This window comes from Pteropus medius, unplaced genomic scaffold, assembly GCF_902729225.1.
Source record: "Pteropus medius unplaced genomic scaffold, Ma_sr-lr_union100, whole genome shotgun sequence".
Lineage (NCBI taxonomy): Eukaryota > Metazoa > Chordata > Mammalia > Chiroptera > Pteropodidae > Pteropus > Pteropus medius.
In genome coordinates this window covers 4,777,281-4,784,801 of record NW_024342466.1, presented here as the reverse complement: position 1 = coordinate 4,784,801, position 7,521 = coordinate 4,777,281, and the positions used below count along the sequence as shown (strand labels likewise).

At 57.3% G+C, this 7,521-nt stretch overlaps 1 long non-coding RNA gene and 3 other non-coding genes across 4 annotated transcripts; 1 reads left to right on the top strand and 3 right to left on the bottom strand.

Annotated features, from left to right (window-relative positions):
• The first annotated feature begins 363 nt into the window (after positions 1 to 363).
• LOC120600437 (uncharacterized) lies at positions 364 to 3,359 on the top strand. The gene is made up of 3 exons (XR_005652191.1): positions 364 to 496; positions 1,239 to 1,365; positions 2,945 to 3,359. It is a non-coding gene; the product is annotated as an uncharacterized LOC120600437 (long non-coding RNA).
• A 1,452-nt stretch (positions 3,360 to 4,811) lies between these two features.
• On the bottom strand, positions 4,812 to 4,930 carry LOC120601778 (5S ribosomal RNA). Its single transcript, XR_005652555.1, has one exon. It is a non-coding gene; the product is annotated as a 5S ribosomal RNA (ribosomal RNA).
• Positions 4,931 to 5,665: 735 nt separating this feature from the next.
• On the bottom strand, positions 5,666 to 5,784 carry LOC120601872 (5S ribosomal RNA). The gene has a single exon (XR_005652578.1). It is a non-coding gene; the product is annotated as a 5S ribosomal RNA (ribosomal RNA).
• Positions 5,785 to 7,363: 1,579 nt separating this feature from the next.
• LOC120601733 (5S ribosomal RNA) lies at positions 7,364 to 7,482 on the bottom strand. Its single transcript, XR_005652521.1, has one exon. It is a non-coding gene; the product is annotated as a 5S ribosomal RNA (ribosomal RNA).
• Between the last annotated feature and the right edge of the window lie 39 nt (positions 7,483 to 7,521).

The window sequence follows — 7,521 nt, the reverse complement described above, 5'->3', positions numbered from 1 at the left end:
CACGAAATAATTAAGTTTTGCTTATGTTCATGAAATAAGCTGGATTTACTTTGCTTTATGTGGCTTGTGGTTTTGTCCGCTTGGGGGATTTTCAGGCCCGATCTCCATTTCATTTTATTTGAGCAGTTCTGTAGGTCCGAAGTCTCGCACAGCTCTCAGCCCAGAGCCAGGGCGTCAGCAGGGCCGTGTCCCTACCCACAGGCCCCAGGGGCAGAACTATGTCCCTGCTCATTCTGGGCGTTTGTAAAATCAAGTTCTTTGCGGTTGTAGGACTGAACCCCCACTTCCTCGATGCTGTGAGCTGAGAGGTGTCCCCAGCTCCGGAAGCCACCCTCACCCCTCGCTCTCCTCCCTCAGTCTTCAAAGACGGCAGTGGTCACGTGAGTCCTTCTTGCACTTTGACTGTCTCTAACCACAGCCAGGGAGGTTCTCAGCTTCTGAAGAGGCGCGTGGGCAGGTTTGGCCACCTGGAGAAACCGCACCCTCATCACATCTGGTGAGTCCCTTCTGCCGTGCAGGGTGGAATGCTCACTGGTTTCAGGGGTGATCATGTGGACATCTTCAAGGAGCGTTACATTGCCCGCAGCAGAAATAAATTAAAGAAGGAATTTACAGTTTACAACAGAACTTAGAGGAAATAGAGAGGACTCAGGACAGTATTTAATGTAAGAAATAGTCTCAGGATACAATTCAAATCAAGAGGATGACTGTAAAACCCCTGGTTAAGATACCGGAAGGATTCCAGGCAGTGACTTGGAGACTTCCTCTGACAGACAAAGTGGAAAGGCTTCTAAGAAACTGAAGGGCCTCAAATGTAGTGTCGACTTGGATTAAAAGGAATAGAGACAGTTCAAAAAAAAAAACAAAAACCGCCTCTGGGCTTTCAGCCTTCTGTGGGGTGGGAAAGCTACTTAGCTGCAGACAGGAGCCATAGCTTCTGGAAAAGAAAGAACTCCAAGAACCAAGGAGAGCAATAGACCAGGAAACATGGGGGCGGAGCTTGCTGTAATAAAGGAGCTCTGCCTGGCCCTAGGGTCAAGGGAGCTGGTGACATGCCCAGGTGGATTTCAGGACCCTGTGGTTCAGTGCATGCAGTAAACTTTCCATTCTGAAAGCGATACCTCCTTCCCCTCACCTTATGAAGTGGGAGTGTTTGTCGCTGTCTCACAGGCTGGGTGGCTGAGAATGAGGAGGGCACACTGTTTGTCTTCCTAGTTCACAGTGCTCTGAATCCACAGGTGCTGTGCCCCAGGAGCTGAACCTGTGGAATCATGCTGAGGAGTTTTGCCTGCACCTGGACTTTGGGCAACGAGATACACAGAGATGACTTTGGTGATTAAATGGACTTTGGAGTCTTGGGAATGGGTAAGGATAGTTTGCCTGTGAGGGGCTGTGAACTGTCGTAGCCAGAGGACGGACTATGGTGGACGCTGCAGAACAGCCTCCGAAGGGTCATGCCTTCCTGTGTTCACACCCCTTGCAGCGCGACCTTGCTACTCTCCTCTGGAGAGATGGGGTCCGTTCCTCTAACTGGCCTTGTGACTTCCTTTGACTAACTTTCTTTGGGCAGGAGGCAGGCGAATGAGGTGGAATAATGTGGTGGGAGTGACATTACTTGAGATCCAGAGCTTAGATCTGAAGAGGTGCCATAGCTTCCACAGTCACCCTGTGAGCACCAGGTGCATCAGGGAGCCCGGAGTGAAAGACTAGAGAGCTGCCTGGCCATCCCAGCTGTCTCAGCTGAGACCAGCCTCAGCCCACCTGCCAGCCAAGTAAGCCCAGGGAAAGCTCACAGAATAACCACTCGATCTATCTGCAGAGTCATGAAAACATGACAAATTTTGTGATCTTAGGCCCTAGGTTTTGGTGTGGTTTGTGACTTAGTAGATAACTGGAACTGTAGCTGTAGTAGTTAAGTAAAGAGTAAGGTGTACCTCTTACTACCGCACGCATTATCTGTTTATGTTGTGCTATTATTCACCCGAAGAGAGATGGCAAAGTATAATAATCATAAATGCCTCCAATTGATGAGTATTATTTAACATTTATTGAGTAACCATTAACTACAGTATTATCTTTACACTAAAATGAAGCAATCATCTAATAAACATTTTTTACTTTGTATACATCTTGACATTGATACAAATACAATCTCAGTATACCTGCTACTTTTATAGCATAGGAAGAGTAATTGCCATTCACTGCAATACCCTCAAATGAGTTCCAAAGTGGATAGAGAAGCCACATAAAGAAGAAAGGAAAATATTTCATAGAGATCATTATTACATGGACAATAAAGAAACCCCAGATGTAGAGATACAATGGAACAATAAAAACACTGGTCAGTCAGATGGCAAAACTGTCGCCTTCATCAAAAAGTCAGGAAATGGTCTTTTTCTGGATAACAGTTTGTTTTGGTGAGGTCGTGGGACTGTATAGAACTTGTTCATGTCTCCTTTATTCATGTGGTAAGTAGTTATCAATGTGCCAGGCACTGTGTTAGATGCTGGAGGTGTCCTAGCGAGTGAGGCAGGTATGGTTTCAGGTCACACAAAGTCGGCGGGGGGTTAAGGTCTGATGGCTAATGGAAATGTGAATACACTGTGTGACTGTCGTGACAGGATAGGACAAGATAGTAATAGGATTTTGTTGATTCTTCTTAGGTTTGTTTTTTGTTTGTTTGTTTGTTTGTTTTGTTGTTGTTGTTGTTTTTAGCTCAGTACCTTCCAGACTACAACTATAAAAACTCCGCTGCTCATTCTGTAAATTGTTCACTTTTGCAGGGAGTACTATATCTTGACCCTTTAATTCCCAGGTTCCAGTAGACCTGTGAATGCCCTTGCATCATATCTTAGGGGACCCTTACATTATATTGTGTCCTGATACTACTGACCCACAAAAGATGATGCACGTCAGAAGACATAATTCTTTGATTTTTCCTTAGGATTTCCATCTGTGGCCTAAATGCACTTTTGGAAGAGTATTTTCAGAGAGCAAAAGGAAGACTCTTCTGTCATATGGGGAGATTCAAATGTCTAAAGCCTGCTTTTCCTCGTGCCCCTTTAGATGGACGGCAGGGACTCCCAGCCTCACTTTTGGTTGTTTTTGACTCTGCTGCCTCACAGGCGTCTGAAGACCAAGACCTGCCTTATTTATCTGTGTAGACACTGTAAACACGTAATAAATGTTGAATGACTCAGAGAAACACTGAAGGAAAATTCACATTTGATACCATGACTATTTTCCTATTGTGTTTTTATCTGGGCATGTTTAAAACTTTGATTTTTAAATCCCTTTAGAAAACTGCTAATAAAGAAAAACAAACAAAAGAAAAAAATTAAATTAACACAGAAAGTGGGACTAGAACTGAGCCTGGTTTTGTTTTTTTTTACTCTTTTACATGTGAGAGACCTCAAGAAAAGTTTCTAATTGTCTTATGTTATTTATAAACTTCATTATTGTTTATGTGTCAGGAACAGTATCATCCAAAAACAAAACTAAAACAGTAACCTGTTTTCTGAAATGAAAAGTAAACCAGAACGCATCGTTTCAGTAGGACGCCGTCGCTACGGTGCCAAACAGGCATTTAAAAAATGAAAGGAAAATTAACAAAAATTTACTTTCTCTGACGACAGATGTTGGAAAATTTCCTCACTAAACAAGCAGCCTTCAAGAAAGAACGCTGGCCCCAGGAGAGCGCCGTCTGGTAATCGCTGCGAAGTGGTCAGCGAGGGGCCGCGTCCCTGGGTCGCCGAGTCCGGGGCCGCGCAGATCCCTCCCCGGACGACAGGCGACTCGGGACCTTCTCCTGCGACGCGTCCGGGAAACACGAAGAGAAGGTGACGCCCTGCGTCCTGCCGACCCCACCCCAGCCACTGCGCCCCTCGCTTCCACCCTCCCCTGTCCCCTCCCCCTGTGCCCTCCTCTATCCCTCCCCGCCCCGCTCCTGTCCTCTCCCCTGTCCCCGCCCCATCTTGACTGGCAGTCGGCCTCGGCGACACCCGCCAGAGCCGCAGCGGGGGCGGGAGCGGCAGCCATGGCCCCGGCCGGCGCGGACGAGCGCTCGCCTCAGCTGCCCGCGCCCCAGTCGGGAGGCGTCACCCCCACGCGCCACCGCGCTGGCGAGAGAGATGAGGCGATGCAGACCCCTCGCCGGGCAGGAGCTACCCGCGCTCCGAGGTCCCGAAAGCTGCGCGCAGGGTTTCGGGGGGCCGGGAGAGCGCGCGCCCGCCTCGCCCCTTCATCCCGGGCCTTGGCCGGTCGCCGGCAGTGCCGAAGGTCTGGGTGGGCGCTCTCGCATCCTGAGACTGCCCTGGCCCCGGGCCACCCGCCTCCCCAGTCTTGGCGCTCGGCAGGACTCCGACCCGGGCGTAGCCCACCATCCTCTCCGCCACCTGGGCACCTAGGCCTTGCAACGTCCAGGCCCGGCCCTGACCCAGACCCACCCCCTCCCCTGCGCTCCCCGCCGTGGCCGAGCCCAACCTGCCCAAAACCGCGCGGAGACGCCGGCGACACCACCAGACAACGCTTCGGCCGGAGACCTCGCCCTCCGCCCAGAGCCCTCGGCCCTTGGGGCTCGGCCCCGCGGAGCCAGGGACGGGAAAGGCCCCAAGTAGAGAGAGAAAAGAGCCCAGAAGCTGCAGGAGCGCAGGTGGAGGCGGGAGGTGGCGAGGGGCGCATGGCTGTTCATGCAGCCCTTGGATTCGGGCGGCTGCCCAGGACCCCCGAGACAGCCTGCCAGGGAACGAGCAGGGCCCGCGGGTGTCTAGGGGCACCCTGGCTTGAGGGCGGAAAAAAAAAGGGGCGGCAAAAGCCTACAGCACCCGGTATTCCCAGGCGGTCTCCCATCCAAGTACTGACCAGGCCCGACCCTGCTTAGCTTCCGAGATCAGACGAGATCGGGCGCGCTCAGGGTGGTATGGCCGTAGACGCGAGAGGATGTCGCCTGCCGCCCCAAGAGCTCGACCCTGGCCTCCGGGTCGCGGGAGACGCCCGCGCCTGCAGCGCAATTCCTGCTGGGGGAAGGAGGTGGCCGGGGTTACGCCGGCAAGGCGGCGGCGAGCGAGCGCCAGCCGAGCTAAGGCCCCGCGCGCCTTGGCCGGTTCCCGGCCGTGCCAGAGGTCTGGGTGGGCGCTCTCGCATCCCTGACTGCCCAAGCCTCGGGCCGCCCGCCTCCCCAGTCTTGGCCGCTGAGCAGGACCTCACCCAGGCGTGGCCTGCCATCCTCTCGGCCACCTGCGCACCTAGGCACCTGCGGCCCGGCTAAGTCCGGGATCCGGCCCTGACCCTGACCCACCCTTCCCCTGCGCTTCCCGCCGTGGCCGAGCCCGACCTGCCCAAGACCACACTGAGCCACCGGGACACCACCAGGCAACGTTTGGGCCCGAGACCTCGCCCTCCGCCCAGCGCCCTCTGCCCTTGGGGCTCGGCCCTGCGGTGCCCAGGAAGGCAGGGCCCGGAACATTCAGAGAAAACAGCCCACTGCTCTCTGCAGGAGAGCTGGTGAGGGCAGTCAAGGGCGCGGGGCGCGCAGCCATGCGGTCACCCCTGGGCTCAGGCGTTTGCCTAGGACCCCCGAGACAGCTTGCGAGCCAGCGAACGAGCAGGGCCGGCGGGCGTCCAGGGGCACCCTGGCTTGAGGGTGGAAAAAAGAGGGGGCGACAAAAGCCCACAGCACCCGGTATTCCCAGGCGGTCTCCCATCCAAGTACTGACCAGGCCCGACCCTGCTTAGCTTCCGAGATCAGACGAGATCGGGCGCTTTCAGGGTGGTGTGGCCGTAGACGGGAGAAGGTGTCGCCTGGCGCCCCAAAAGCTCGAGCCTGACCTCCCGGTTGCCAGAGACGTCCGCGCCTGCACCGCACCTCCTCGGAGATTTGCAGGGGTTCCGCGGGTGAGGCGGCGGCGAGCGAGCGCCAGCCGAGCTAAGACACCGCGGGCCTTGGCCGGTTCCCGGCCGTGCGGAGGTCTGGGTGGGCGCTCTCGCATCCTGCGACTGCCCAGGCCCCAGGCAGCCCTTCTCCCCAGTCTTGGCCGCTGAGCAGGACCTCACCCAGGCGTGGCCTGCCATCCTCTCGGCCACCTGCGCTCCTACGCACCTGCGGCCGGCTAAGTCTGGCTCCGGCCCTGACCCAGACGCACTCCTCACCTGCGCTCCCGCCCCCCAGCCGTGCCCGACCTGCCCAAACGCACACAGAGCCCCCGGCAACACCCCGAGACATCGCTTCAGACGGACGCAGCCCTCGCCCTGCACCGGGACCAGAGACCCGCCCAGTCCGCTCCCCCTCGCCTTCACATCGACTCTCTCCATCAAGAGAGACAGAGGGACAAAGAAACCAGAGACAGAGCGAGTGACAGCGAGGGAAGGAGAAAGGAGGACACAGGTCCCCAGGGCTGGAGTCCCAATGAGAGCCACGAAGGAGGGGACCGGGACGGGGTCGCCGGGGAAGGGGAGGGCCGCGGGAACTGGCTGCGGTCAGACACAGAGAAGACAGTGAGGAGGAAAGGGACCGAGACGGAGAGAGAGACGAGACAGGAGAGGCCGTGCCCGCCCGCAGAGAGCGGGACGGGACACGCAGACGAGCGCACCGACGCACAGAGCCGGACCCCGACTGTGACCCCGAGAGCCTGCGGCCGCCCTGAAGAGGCCGCTTCCACAGCAGAGGGTGGTTGTGCCGGAGCTGGGCTCGGGCGGGGAGGCGGTTCGTGGCCTGTGCCGCGTGCCCCGGGAGAGGCCGGGACTCAGGGAGACTCGTTGTGCTCAAGTCCTGCCGGGGGTCGCGCCGCAGAAAGGAAAGACGTTCGGGCTCCCTGGAGTATGTGTGTTGTGCGTGCGTGTGCGTGTCTGTGTGCGTGTGTGCGTGTGTGGCCGTTCGCTGCGGCCTGTCGCGGGCAAGAAGGGCTCTCGCCGCGCACGCGCGCGCGCTCTCGTGCGTCTCAGCCTCTCTGACGCGGCTGGTCGGTCCCGCTTCCCGTCCGGCTGTGCCGGGCGGCCTGGCGCCTGGTCCGAGGGCACAGGGCTGTCCCGTGAGAAGGGGGGAAGCAGCCTGCGGGCCGAGACTTGAGGCTTCGGGCGGAGCGAGGCTGGTCAGGGCACGGACCGGCGAGTGGTGCTGGCCGGTCCCGCGTCCCGGGGGTGCGAGCCAACTCCCAGCGTGTGTCAGAGACGCCGGTGCTTGGGGCTCGACCTCGCGAAGCCCAGGAAGGGAAGAGCCCGGAGCGGAGAGGAGAAACAGCCCACGGCTGGCTGCAGGAGCGCTTGGGCTCGGGCGGCTGCTCGGGACCACCGAGACAGCGAGCGAGCAGCGCTCGGGGGCGTCCCGGGTCACCCTGGCTGGAGGGCGGAAAAAAAAGGGGGCAGCAAAAGCCTACAGCACCCGGTATTCCCAGGCGGTCTCCCATCCAAGTACTAACCAGGCCCGACCCTGCTTAGCTTCCGAGATCAGACGAGATCGGGCGCGTTCAGGGTGGTGTGGCCGTAGACGCGAGAGCTTGGCGCCTGCCGCCTCAAGAGCTCGAGCCA